Source organism: Chiloscyllium plagiosum, unplaced genomic scaffold (assembly GCF_037043375.1).
Source record: "Chiloscyllium plagiosum isolate Xiang-an unplaced genomic scaffold, Cpla_swu_hap1 HiC_scaffold_43, whole genome shotgun sequence".
NCBI classification, from domain to species: domain Eukaryota; kingdom Metazoa; phylum Chordata; class Chondrichthyes; order Orectolobiformes; family Hemiscylliidae; genus Chiloscyllium; species Chiloscyllium plagiosum.
This window is the reverse complement of record NW_028270181.1, coordinates 1,774,551-1,789,373: the sequence shown is the minus strand read 5'-3', so window position 1 is coordinate 1,789,373 and position 14,823 is coordinate 1,774,551. Positions and strand designations below refer to the sequence as shown.

General features: G+C 44.8%; 1 protein-coding gene across 3 annotated transcripts in view; it reads right to left on the bottom strand.

Moving 5' to 3' along the window:
• Nucleotides 1–14,823, bottom strand: part of LOC122541732 (glutamate receptor ionotropic, delta-1-like) — an 849,209-nt gene that overhangs the window by 439,423 nt on the left and 394,963 nt on the right. The gene's annotated exons all lie outside the window — the stretch shown is intronic.

Below are 14,823 nucleotides of genomic sequence, written 5' to 3'. Positions count from 1 at the left end.
CTGCATCCTAGCTGTAATGTGGTGACCAGAACTGAACACAATACTCTTCGTATGGACTAAGCAAAGTTTTATAAAGCTACAACACAACATCCTGACTCTTCTGCTCAATTCCCCGACCAATGAAGGCAAACATACCATATGCCTTCTTTACCACCCAATCTATTTGTGTGGCCACTTTCAGGGAGCTATGGACTTGAACCCCACATCCCTTTATATATCAATACTGTTCAGGGTCCCGCCATTAACTGTATGTTTTTCCTTAACATTTGATCTCCCAAAGTGCAGCACCTCACACTTACCCAGATTAAACCCATCTGCCATTTCTCCACCCATATCTGCAACTGACCTATATCCTGTATTCTTTGACAACTTTCTATACAACCACAACTCCCCCAATCTTTATATCATTTGCAAACTTACTAACCCACCCATCTACATTTTCAACTAAGTCATTTATATATATTACAAACAGCAGAGATCCCAGTACGGATCATTGCAGAACAGCACTAGTCACAGATCTCCAACCTGAGAAACAACATTCAACCACTACCCTCTCTCTTCTATGAGCAAGCCAATTCTGAATCGACGTGATCAAATTACTGTGGTCCCCATGCCTCTTAATCTTCTGAATGAACCTACCATGAGAGACCATGTTGAAAGCCTTACTAAAATCCATGTAGACAACATCCACGTTTTTACCCTCATCAATTACCTTTGTCATCTCCTCAAAAAATTCAATCAAGTTAGTAAGACATGACCTACCCTGCACAAGGCCATGCTGACTGTCCCTAATTAGACCATACTTTTCAAATGCATGTAAATCCTATCCTTTGCGTATGCTAGAATCAGAAGGTAATATACCAATTCACAGATTTATGTAGACAGGAGAAATTTGTAAAATATTGCTTTTTTTGTGGGAAAAAGGAATTATGGAGATTGCCAATCCCTTCTGCATTTCGATGGTAGCACCTTGACCAATCAAAGTCAATCTGCCCAGTCACAAAATTAAGATTGATCTGAAACTGTTCTTGTGGCATTTGCACAATTAGCACCCCCTTCTCATTGCTGTATAAAATGGTGTCCTTTTTCACACAGCTGTTTCTTGCTCCACATTGGTGAGTGTAAGACCAGAAGATTAAATTTCTTCTATCCTTATAAGCAATGGTTTATGATCTTTTATATCTGGGACAATTGTGCAAGAAAGATCAAATTAGGGATATCAACAACATGGTTAGCTCACAGGAAAGGACAGAAAGTAAGAATTGAATAATATAAAAGCTGTGCTAAGGAAGAACCCAATTTGAATTAAGTAACATGGAAGAAATGGACTTTGGAAACTCATTGCAAGAAGGCAGTGTATATAAATATGAACTAAGGTAGCTATCGAACATTATGAACATAAAAGGCAGGAAATGAGCCTTTGGTTCATCCAGTCTGTCCTGAATTAACTTGACAACCTGAAAGCAGGGGGAGGGGATTTGTTAGAGACAGTGTGGGAAGAAACCACTTTGTGTTCATCTCCCTGAGTGACAGCCTTGATAGAGAGCTTGCACATAGGATGCTGCACCACAGGTTCAACTTACATTGCAGAAGCAAAGGATAGAGTCAGCAAGTTGTTATAACAAACCAAGAGATTGCTGTTTCAATCAGCAGAAAATTAAAAAGCTTAGAATGTTTTTGATGTTTTTGAACATCAAACCTTTCCGATATGAGGATGAAAGATAAGGTAGTAAAATCAAGGTTACACCCACAGCCCCACACCTCCCCCCAGATCCCACCAATACCCCAATGTCTCCACTGACATGGTTACAGTGTCAGATACAAGGGGCAATCAACACCATGATACCATGCATCAGCTCACTCTGTGGAGATGGGAGTCATCCACTGCTCATAATCCCAGGTCATTTCCTGATTTATAGGCAACTTCACTGAGATGTTGAGCTGAAGACAGGTGCCCTCGTGTGGTCTACACTATCCAGCAGGCAGTGGCAAAGAGATTACACATTCATTCTTTAATGAACAGTGGGGAAAATGGCAGATTCTATTTAGGGCACTGAACACAACACTCCAGCAGTTTGACACCATCCAAGACAAAGCAGTCCTCTTGATGGGCACCACATCCATAAACATCCAGTCCCTCCAACACTGCTCTCTGTAGCAGCACTATGTACTACCTACAAGATGTAGAAATTCACCAAGGCTCCTTTGGCAGCACCTACCAAATCCATACTAGCCTCCATTCTAGAAGGGCAAGATACATGGGAACACCACCTCCTGCAAGTTACCCTCCAAGCCACTTACTATTCTGACTTGGAATTATATTGTGAATCCTTAACTGTCGCTGCATCAAAATCCTGGAATTCCCTCCCTAAGAGTATTATGGGTCAACCTACAGAACATGGACTGTAGCAGTTCAAGAAGGCAGCTTACTCCCACCTTCTCAAGGGCAACTAGGGACAGGCAATAAATGCTGACCCAGCCAGTGATGCCCATGTCCCGTGATTGAATAAAAACAAAATCATCATTGAACAGTGGGGTAATGAGAGAAGATATTCATTTTCTGTTTTGCAACTGTATGACATCGCTGTATAGATCAAAAATTGGAGCAGCGTTTCATAAAGCATTCTTGTTAAAAGCCAACAGTTTCATGTATTGCATTTAATTGCACTTTAAGGTTAGAGAACATTGACCCTGTTTGGAATAAGAAAGAGATTAACTCAAACTGTGTGGTTTTCACTTGTTTGTTAATGATTTAGAAATGGAAGCAAAGCTGCAGTTGTTTCTGAGAAAATAATATCTTGTCAAGTCAGGGCTATCCACTGTTGTGACAACAGTGATCATCAACATTTTAAGACGAAAAGGAATTTAATGTTTATTGACCTTTTTTTGTATGCAGGTGCATTAGTATCACGTTGTGATGGCAACCTTTCCATTCAGAGCTGCAAACTGCCCTCTCAGGACATGAGCTGACAAATAATTTGTATGCAGTACATGACAGATTTGATAAAAGGCAAAAATCAGACACGAAACTATTATACCATTACTCTACTTTCACCTCCTTGGACACGACTCATCTTAGCTCCAGTGTAACCCTCACTCACATCACTCACCCTGATGTTTTAAATGTTTGATTAGTTTAGATTACCTACAGTATGGAAACAGGCCCTTCGGCCCAACAAGTCCATACCAACCCTTGAAGAGCACCCACCAGACCCATTCCCCATGTATACCTCTGACTAATGCACCTAACACTATGGGCAATTTAGCATGGCCAATTCACCTGACCTGCACATTTTGGATTGTGGGAGGGAACCCACGCAGACATGGGGAGAATGTGTAAACTCCACACAGACAGTCACCTGAGACTGGAATCGAACCTGGGTCCCTGGTGCTATGAGGCAGCAGTGCTAACCACTGGACACTATGCCGCCCCTGATGTTCTCATCATCAGGCCCAGAGATGGACTAAACACAATCATTCACTTGACCCTACTTTCTCCAACCACATCATATACCACCAGTTATCCTTATCATTCCTAACCTCTACTGCCTCTCAGTCCTGAAGACCTTGATTTCAAGCTCTTTGTTTATATTCAACAATCCCTTCAGGACCAGGATTCAAATGGTGCAATGTCCACTCGAACTTCATGCCCCACCACCAGCAGTAGTTCCTTCAGCCATCTCTGGAATTCTTCAATTACCCAATTATATCCTTTATAAGACACTGTTACAGTTTCCCAATAGCAGGTGTTAAGCTAACTAGCCTATTCAAAGTTTGTGAGAAGATTTGACAAGCAACATGAATTCGACTGGGACAACACTACTATTATAGGACAAGCCAAACAGAGAACAGCCAGGGAATTCCTAAAGGCATAGCACTCATCCACAGATTCAATCAATAAGCACATCGACCTGGACCAATATACCGGCCACTGCAACGGACAGCTGGAACTGACAACCGGAAGCGGCAGATTCAAACCACTACAAATGCCGGAGGAAAGATCACAGAAGCGCTTCACAGGAGGCTCCCAAGCACTGAGGATGTCACCTAGACAGGGGACGAAACGTCTGCAACACAAATTCCCAGCTCAGCGAACAGAACCACAACTAACTAGCCTATAGTTACTTCTTTTCAACGAGGGAACAAAGGCTGACAAGTGGCAAGTAACATCATGTCACACAAATGCCAGGCAATGTCCATCTCCAACCATTGGCCCTTGACATTCGATGGCATTACAATCGCTGAATCCCTCACTGTCAACATCCTGGAGCTTACCATTAATCAGAAACTGGACTAGTCAGATGACTACTGTGGCTATAAGAGCAGATCAAAGGCCGGGAATCCTTCAGTGAGTAACTTACCTCCCTATCTCCCAAAGCCTGTCCATCATCTATAGGGTGCAAGTCAGGAGTATGATGGCTTGCTCCCCAATTCCCTGGGTAGTTGAAGCTCCAACAACATTCAAGAAGCTTGACACTGTCCAGGACAAAGCAGCCCATTTGATTGGCACCACATCCACTCCCTCCACTACCGACACTCAGTATCAACAATCATTCCCTTCATCGGGAGACGCTCAGTAGCAGCAATGTGTACTATCTACAAGATGCACTGCAGAAACTCACAAAGGGTCCTTCGGTAGCACCTTCCAAACCCACAATCTCTGTCATTTAGAAGGACAAAGGGCAACAGATACAAGGGAATACCACGACCTGCAAGCTCCCCTCCAAAACTATTCACCATCCTGACTTGGAAATATACTGCTGTTCCTTCAATGTAACTCGATCAAAATGCTGGAATTTTCTCCCTAACAGCATTGCAGGTGCTCCTACACTAAATGGACAGCATTTAAGAAGGAATTTCACCATAAACTAGGGATGGATAATAAATGCTGCCCAGCCAGTGACATCGACATCCTGGGAGCAGATACAGAAAAGGCTATCTCTGCCTAATGACAATAGTGTGGACAAATTTGGTCCTGAGGGAATGGCAGAGGCATATCCATGCTCAAAGCCCTAAGTTTTGGAAATCACCTAATTCAAAGGTATCCATGCAAACACATTTCTACAATCCTGACATTTGTTAAATGGAGTTGTCACAAAGTAATGTGTTTCCTGCTTCTTGTCCATGTTTTGTGTGACAGGTATCATTCTCTCAGGTGAAACTCAATTAGCAACATCAGGGACACTGGGCCAGGTGAAAAATGCAGCCAGTAATCCCAGTGCAAAATGAATCGTACTTGGTAGAAAAAAGTTAAATCTAATTTTCAAAAAAAAAAGGGGTGCACAAAGTCTGGAACGGAAATGGCTTCAGGCCATAATTGGATGACACTGATGGGCACAGGGACACATGGGAACTTCCAGCACAGGCCCTTTAATTGAATAGGTTGACCCATGGCTTCATGTTTTAATCAACCTGCCTCTCCTTAATTACAGCCCAGTGCTCTCAGCTAATCTATTACCTTGCAACATTCTCCACCCTCCACTGTATTCCTTTCTCAATATCTTTAAATAATATCATACATTTATACAACACAAAGTGAATTCATACTCCCCTCAATGTCAACATGCATGAGATCTTGATGACGAATTATATTTGTTATCGAAGATCAGGTTTTCCAAAGAAACCATGGGGATTTTGATTGGATTGTGAGTCTATGCTTCGGTTCTGATTATAATTTCCTATCATTGCTTCTCAGGGGTGACTTAGATTCAAAAGCTTTCTAAATGTCTTCGTACTCACCAGAGACAGAGCAGAAATCTGGAGTAGTAACGGTGATGTTCCAACTAGGAGTCTAATTTTTAATTATAACAATATTAAGTGGAGAGAATTCAGCTGCTAAGAACTATCGCACAGTTAATGCCTTCGTCAGGAAATGATAAAAATACAAAAGGGGATAGAAAAGTGCAGGCAAAGGCTAATCTGTGCTGAGCATTTTGTAAAGGATTTACCTTCACAGTTTCAGATTCTGCTCTTCTTTTCAATGGTACGTAGCAATATAGAAACAAGGAGCAGGAGGAGGCCATTCAGCCCCTCGAATTTGCTCCATCATTCAATATTATCATGGCTGATCTTCCAACTCATTCCCCTGTTCCTGCCTTCTCCCCATCCCCTTTGATCCCTTTGGCCCTAAGAATTATATGTAATTGGGAGGTGATGGCCTACTGGTATTATCGCTAGACTATAATCTAGAGACTCAGATAATGGCCTTGGAATCCCAAGTTCAAATCCTACCCATGGCATATGGTGGAATTTCAATTCAATTAAAAATCTAGGATTACGAGTGTAGTGATGATCACAAAACTGTTGCTGATTATTGGGGAAAACCCTCCTGGTTTGTTAATGTCCTTTAGGGCAGGAAATCTGCCATCCTTACCTGGTCTGGCCTATGTGTGACTCCAGACCCTCAGCAATGTTGGTGTCTCTCAACTACCCACTGGGCATTTAGGGATGGGCAATAAATGTTGGCCCTGCCAGGAATGTCCATGTCCCATGAATCAATATATAAAACAAACTGGTTTGCTTTATTTTCCTGAGTGGGAATAGCCTGGTGTTAGGATGTGAATGGCTGTGCAGTGTGCTGATGGAACATACAGGATGGCAGGCAGTGAAGGACAAAGCCACTCAGCTGCATTTTTTACAGAAAAATGTTTTGTTTTCAGAAGGTGAAAAAGACAGGGGAATTCTGTAAATCTTATATAATAAACCTCAAATTTATCTTAAATTTATTGCCCTACGTGCAGCTTGAGAGAAAGTGGGAAGCATTTAATCTCTTGAGTCTGCTTTACTATTCAGGTCAATCACGGCTCATTGATATATTAAATCACTCTGCCCACCCTCGTTCTGTAACCCTTGGCAATCAAAATCCATTAATTAAAATAATTTGAACAGTCCTTTTGAGTGTGGTCTGGCAGGGGGAAAGAGTTCAAGAGTGTGACTGGTTTTCCATGATGAGCTGTGTCCTGCCTCTGGCCTGGGTCACCAGAGGAAATAGCTTCTCTCCTACTCTGATAAATCCTTCAATCTCTCTCCTTTTAATCATAGAATCCCTACAGTGTGGAAATAGGCCATTTGGCCCATTGAGTCTGCACTGGCCCACTGAAGAGCATCCCACCCACACTCACATTCCAGTAACCCTACATTTCCCATTGCTAACCCACCTAGACTGCACATCCCTGAATATTTACAGTAATTTAGCGTAGCCAATCCACCTAACCTGCACATTTGGACTGTGGGAGGAAACCAGAGCACCCGGAGGAAACCCACACAGTCACGGGGAGAATATACAAACGGCACACAGACAGTCCCCCGAGCATGGAATTGAACCTGGGTCAGAGGCGCTCTGAGGCAGCTTTGCTAACCACTGAGCCAAGAGAAAGTGAGGACTACAGATGCTGGAGAGTCAGACTCGAAAAGAATGGTCCTGGAAAAGCACAGCAGGTCAGGCAGCATCCGAGGAGCAGGAGAATCAACGTTTCGAGCATAAGCTCTTCATCACTGAACCACTACCATGCCATTATTTTATGGCGAGTTGATTGAAAAAAGAACGTTGGAACCAGTGAAGAGGAAAAAGGAAAAGGGTTGAAGGGATAATTAGGATTTGATGGATAACAGCTGAGGAAATAGGACAGTGCAGCTGTGTGGGGTTAACCAGGCAGCAATGGGCAGCTCAGGACAGAGGATACCAGTAACAAGACCAGCCAACATGGCCCATGCTGAGGACATAAGTTTTTTAAAAATTCAAACTTCTTTATCTGAACGCATGAAGCTTCCCCAAGATTTTAGAAGGAATTTGACAGGGAAGACATTTGGATGTTGTTTCCCCAGAATCTTGTTTCAGGATAAGGACCGATCATATAAAACTGAGATGAGAAGAGATTTCTGCATTCAGTGGTTAGAACATAGAACATAAAACATAGCACAGGAATGGACCCTTCAGCCCATTATGTTGTTCCGAACATGTCACCAAATTAAACTAGATTAGAGTGGCGCTGGAAAAGCACAGCAGGTCAGGCAGCATCCGAGGAGCAGGAAAATCGATGTTTCGGGCAAAAGCCCTTCATTTCTTGGCTCACAAGCCTCATTCTTGATGAAGAGCTTTTGCCCGAAACGTTGATTTTCCTGCTCCTCGGATGCTGCCTGACCTGCTGTGCATTTCCAGCACCACTTTGATCTAGGCTCTGATTTCCCGCATCTGCAGTCCTCACTTTTGGCCACCAAATTAAACGAATCCCTTCTGCCTGCCCTTGGTCCATATCCTTCCATTCCTTTCATATCCATGTGTTTACATAAAAGCCCCTTAAACACCCCGGTCGTATCTGCTTCCACCACCATCCCAGGCAGTGTGTTCCAGATTCCTATCACTCCCTGAGTAAAAATCTTGCCCCTGATATCTCTGTTTGATTTTTCCCTGCCCGCTCCTTAAATGCATGCCCCCAGTGGTAGACATTTTAACTCTGGGAAAAAGATTCTGACCGTAAACCCTATCTGTGCATTTCATAATTTTATGGACTTCTATTAAGTCTCCCTTCAGCCTCTGCCACTCCAGAGAAAGCAAACGGAGTTTTTCTAGCCTCTCCTTATAGCTCATCCTGTAATCCAGGCAGTATCCTGGTAAATCTTTTCTGCACCTTCTCCAAAGCCTCTGCATCCTCCCTGTAATGTGGTGACCAGAATTGAACACAATACTCTAAGTGTGGCCTAACCAAAGTCTTATAAAGCTGCAACATGACATCCTGACTCTTGTAGGAGAAAGTGAGGTCTGCAGATGCTGGAAATGTGTTGCTGGAAAAGCGCAGCAGGTCAGGCAGCATCCAGGGAACAGGAGAATCGACGTTTCGGGCATATGCCCGAAACGTCGATTCTCCTGTTCCCTGGATGCTGCCTGACCTGCTGCGCTTTTCCAGCAACACATTTCCATGCTGACTCTTGTACTCAATTCCCCAACCAATAAAGACAAACATGCAATACACCTTCTTTACCACCCTGTCTACTTGTGTGACCACTTTCAGGGAGCTATGGACGTGAACCCCAGATCCCTTTATACATCAATGCTGGCCAGATCTTGCCATTAACTGTATACTTTTCTTTAACATTTGATCTCCCAAAGTGCAGTACCTCACACTAACCAAGATTAAACTCCATCTGCCATTTCTCCACCCAGATCTGCTGTATTCTTTCGCAACCTTCTACACTATCCACAACTCCACCGAACTTTGCACCATCTGCAAACTTAGGTCGTCGTGAATCCTTGCAATTCTCTGCCAAGAGGCTGTGTATGTGCCAACACTGAATAGATTTAAGGTTGAAATAGTGGGATTTTTGACAGAATTCTGAGGGCTATAAGAAGTGTGCGGTAAAATAGAGTATATCCCAAGAACTACCAGGATTGTAATAAGTGAGAAACAGGCTTGATGGGCCAAATAGGCTTTCCCATGTTCCTTCACCGGTGTGAATACTCTGTCACTATCCTTGTGATCAGGGTTTAAACACACATTAGACACTAACTATTCAGACTTCCAGCATCAGTCCCGCCCCCAGACACTCAAACACGTCACAAACCCTGATGCCTGACAGTCAGCAGCACCATCAGCTGTCAAACCAAATCTCCCAGCCTAGCACTTGATGAATTACGCGTTTAATTGGATGCTTAGAAGTTGCAGCAATTAGCAGGTAATTTAATCCAGTTTATCACAAAATATTTCCCAATGGCAACCAATAGTTATTGTACGATTCATCAACCACTCCTGAAATTGAATTATTCTCACTGAACTAGCTTCTGGACTCTGTGATAACTCACTAATTACACTGGAACATCTTTTGACAGGGTCTGCTATAGGTGGTTAAATAACTCAGGTGAGGTTTACAGCTGTTTGCATGCACTGTCACCTCTCTTACTCTGTAAGGGATAGGGTCTGGGAACGGTCCAGTGCACACATAGTGAATACAGAAAATGACTGTGGACAGTGGACAAACTGGTTGAGAGGTTATGGCAACCCAGCACTAAGGAAGTGTCACTTCTCGGTGGGAGAGAACTTGCTTGGCTGATTGGTCCGAGGAGCAGGTGACTGGCATTGACCATCACTCTGCATCCATTATCCTGTTGAAGCCAACTGACCAATAGCAGGCCCAGGTGCAGCCGATGGATTTGGGTGCCTACGTTACATCTTTCCATCCTTGTAAGTTTTCAATGAAACACAATCACCAAACAGCAGCTGGTCCTCTGGCTGTATCTGCCAAGCTGATTTCCCAAACATCACATTGCAATGGAACTTCAATGTTTAGACTCACCAAAATGCACCAGTAAATATTTCAAATATTTCTGATTCAATGAGAAATGGATACTGTCACAGCAAAATCTGCAAGTCCGTTTGATGTGCCAAACAAATCACTGTGACAATTTAAAACAGAGACTGCAAAACTAAATTTACATCTAAACGCTGGCATCGTTCTGACAACACTCGATTCAGGAATGGCTTCTCCTCTTGGCTGAGGGTGTGGGGACCGAGGTCCAGAATAAGGGGTCATGGTCCCAGAATATGGGCTAGGCCATTTCAGACTGAGGTGAGGAGAGATGTCTTTACCCAGAGGGTAGTTACACTGCAGAGTTCTTTATAACAGAAGGCTGTGGAGGTCAAGTCACAAGTAATGAGAAAGAATTAGGTTTCTAGAGGCTAACAAGGTCCAGGAGCACAGGGAGAGAGTGTGACTTCTGGTTTTTTTTTCCATTTCTGGGATGAGAGTGTTGCTGGCTAGGCCAGTGTTTATTGGTTGTCACTATTTGCCCAGAGGGCAGTTAAGTGTCAATGATATTGCTGTGGGTCTGGAGTCACATGTAGGCCAGACAAGGTAAAGATGGTAGAATTCCTTCTCTAAAGGAGATTATACCAAAGGCCACACAGTGTGTGCCCACAAAAGGAGCACTAATTTAAAACAGAGATCAATAAGCAGGAAGTCAGGCCTTGGAGGCCTCCTCCACTCTCCCCCTGTGGCTCTTCTGGGAGAATCTAGAACAATAAGTCACTGTCTAAAAATAAAGGCCCACCCATTTAAGACAGAGTTACGGAGAAATTTCTTTCTCACAGAAGGTCAAGAGTTTTAGAGTCATACAGTCATGCAGCACGGAAACAGATCCTTTGCTCCAACCAGTCCATGCCGAACATCATTCCAAACTAAACGAGTCCCACCTACAGCAGTGGAAGCAGAGTCAATGAAGATTTCAGGATGGAGATGGATGGATTCCTGATGAGTGAGGGAGTGAGATGTCCCTGGGACTAGGAATGAATGTGGAGTAATCAGATCAGCTGTGATCTCAGTGTATTGTGGGGCATGCACAGGGACAGAATGGCCTCCTCCTGTTCCTAATCCATATGTTTATCTTATAGTAAAGAGTTGATTGCCTGGCAGGATGGCCTTCAGTGACACCTCCTGTGATCCAGTTGGTAACTGGTCACGCAAAGGTGCTACACTTGGTCGTGAGTTGCCAGCACAGTCTGAGTTACCATGAGTTATCAAATCACAATATTCTTAATGGAGAAGGGCTTATGCCAGAAACGTCGATTCTCCTGTTCCCTGGATGCTGCCTGACCTACTGCGCTTTTCCAGCAACACATTTCCAGCTCACAATACTCTTAATGTCAGGCAAGCCTTGCCTTCTGCTCTACAAGTTGCTCATACTTTTAATGAGGTCAGTCAGCTGAGTGGGCTGGAAAGCTGGTTTGCAATAGGTTCAGTTCCTGCACCAGATGAGATTACCATAAAGGATTCTACTTTTAAGCTCTCCCTTGCCTGAGGAATGGTGACCCTCAGGCTAAGCTACACCAACCAGCCATCTCTCTCAGGTTAAACTACACCAACCAGCCATCTCCCTCAGGTTAAACTACGCCAACCAGCCAACTCTCTCAGGTCAAAATACACCAACCAGCCATCTCTCTCAGGTTAAACCCCCACCAGCCATCTCCCTCAGGTTAAACTACACCAACCAGCCATCTCTCTCAGGTTAAAACACACCAACCGGCCATCTCTCTCAGGTTAAACTACACCAACCAGCCATCTTTCTCAGGTTAAAATACACCAACCAGCCATCTCTCTCAGGTTAAACTACACCAACCAGCCATCTCCCTCAGGTTAAAACACACCAGCCATCTCTCTCAGGTTAAACTATACCAACCAGCCATCTCCCTCAGGTTAAAGCACACAAACCAGCCATCTCTCTCAGGTTAAACTACACCAACCAGCCTTCTCCCTCAGGTTAAAACACACCAACCAGCCATCTCCCTAAGGTTAAACCCCCACCAGCCATCTCTCTCAGGTTAAACCCCCACCAACCATCTCTCTCAGGTTAAACTACACCAACCAGCCATCTGCCTCAGGTTAAACTACACCAACCAGCCATCTCCTTCAGGTTAAAGATTAGATTAGATTAGATTACTTTACAGTGTGGAAACAGGCCCTTCGGCCCAACAAGTCCACACCGACCCGCCGAAGCGTAACCCACCCATACCCCTACATTTACCCCTTACCTAACACTACGGGCAATTTAGCATGGCCAATTCACCTGACCTGCACATCTTTGGACTGTGGGAGGAAACCGGAGCACCCGGAGGAAACCCACGCAGACACGGGGAGAACGTGCAAACTCCACACAGTCAGTCGCCTGAGGCGGGAATTGAACCCGGGTCTCTGGCGCTGCGAGGCAGCAGTGCTAACCACTGTGCCACCGTGCCGCCCACCAAACAGCCATCTCCTTCAGGTTAAACACCAACCAGCCATCTCCTTCAGGTTAAAACACCAACCAGCCATCTCTCTCAGGTTAAACTACACCAACCAACCATCTCTCTCAGGTTAAACTACACCAACCAACCATCTCTCTCAGGTTAAACTACACCAACCAGCCATTTCCCTCAGGTTAAACGACACCAACCAGCCATCTCTCTCAGGTTAAATTACACCATCCGGCCATCTCTCTCAGGTTAAACTGCATCAACCAGCCATTTCCCTCAGGTTAAACTACACCAACCAGCCATCTCTCTCAGGTTAAAACACACCAACCAGTCATCTCTCTCAGGTTAAACCCACACCAGCCATCTCTCTCAGGTTAAAACACACCAACCGGCCAACTCCCTCAGGTTAAACTACACCAGCTGGCCATCTCCCTCAGGTTAAAACACCAACCAGTCATCTCCCTCAGGTTAAACATAACCAACCAGCCATTTCTCTCAGGTTAAACTACACCAATCAGCCAACTCCCTCAGGTTAAAACACACCAACCGGCCATCTCTCTCAGGTTAAACTACACCAATAAGCCAACTCCCTCAGGTTAAAACACACCAACCAGCCATATCTCTCAGGTTAAAACACACCAACCAGCCATCTCCCTCAGGTTAAACCCCCACCAGCCATATCTCTCAGGTTAAAACACACCAACCAACCATCTCCCTCAGGTTAAACCCCCACCAGCCATCTCCCTCAGGTTAATGCACACCAACCAGCCATCTCTCTCAGGTTAAACCCCCACCAGCCATCTCTCTCAGGTTAAACTACACCAACCAGCCATCTCCCTCAGGTTAAAACACACCAACCAGCCATCTCCCTCAGGATAAAACACCACCAACCATCTCTCTCAGGTTAAACTACACCAACCAGCCATCTCCCTCAGGTTAAAACATACCAACCGGCAATCTCTCTCAGGTTAAACTACACCAACCAGCCATCTCTCTCAGGTTAAAACACACCAACCAGCCATCTCCCTCAGGTTAAAACCCCACCAGCCATCTCTCTCAGGTTAAAACACACCAACCGGCCATCTCTCTCAGGTTAAACTACACCAACCAGCCATCTCTCTCAGGTTAAAATACACCAACCAGCCATCTCTCTCAGGTTAAACTACACCAACCAGCCATCTCCCTCAGGTTAAAACCCCACCAGCCATCTCTCTCAGGTTAAACTGCACCAACCAGCCATCTCCCTCAGGTTAAAGCACACAAACCAGCCATCTCTCTCAGGATAAACTACACCAACCAGCCATCTCCCTGAGGTTAAAACACCACCAGCCTTCTCCCTCAGGTTAAAACACACCAACCGGCCCTCTCTCTCAGGTTAAACTACACCAACCAGCCTTCTCCCTCAGGTTAAAACACACCAACCAGCCATCTCCCTGAGGTTAAACCCCCACCAGCCATCTCTCTCAGGTTAAACCCCCACCAACCATCTCTCTCAGGTTAAACTACACCAACCAGCCATCTCCCTCAGGTTAAACTACACCAACCAGCCATCTCCTTCAGGTTAAAGATTAGATTAGGTTAGATTACTTTACAGTGTGGAAACAGGCCCTTCGGCCCAACAAGTCCACACCGACCCGCCGAAGCGTAACCCACCCATACCCCTACATTTACCCCTTACCTAACACTACGGACAATTTAGCATGGCCAATTCACCTGACCTGCACATCTTTGGACTGTGGGAGGAAACCGGAGCACCCAGAGGAAACCCATGCAGACACGGGGAGAACGTGCAAACTCCACACAGTCAGTCGCCTGAGGCGGGAATTGAACCCGGGTCTCTGGCGCTGCGAGGCAGCAGTGCTAACCACTGTGCCACCGTGCCGCCCACCAACCAGCCATCTCCTTCAGGTTAAAACACCAACCAGCCATCTCTCTCAGGTTAAACTACACGAACCAACCATCTCTCTCAGGTTAAACTACACCAACCAGCCATTTCCCTCAGGTTAAACGACACCAACCAGCTATCTCTCTCAGGTTAAATTACACAATCCGGCCATTTCTCTCAGGTTAAACTGCATCAACCAGCCATTTCCCTCAGGTTAAA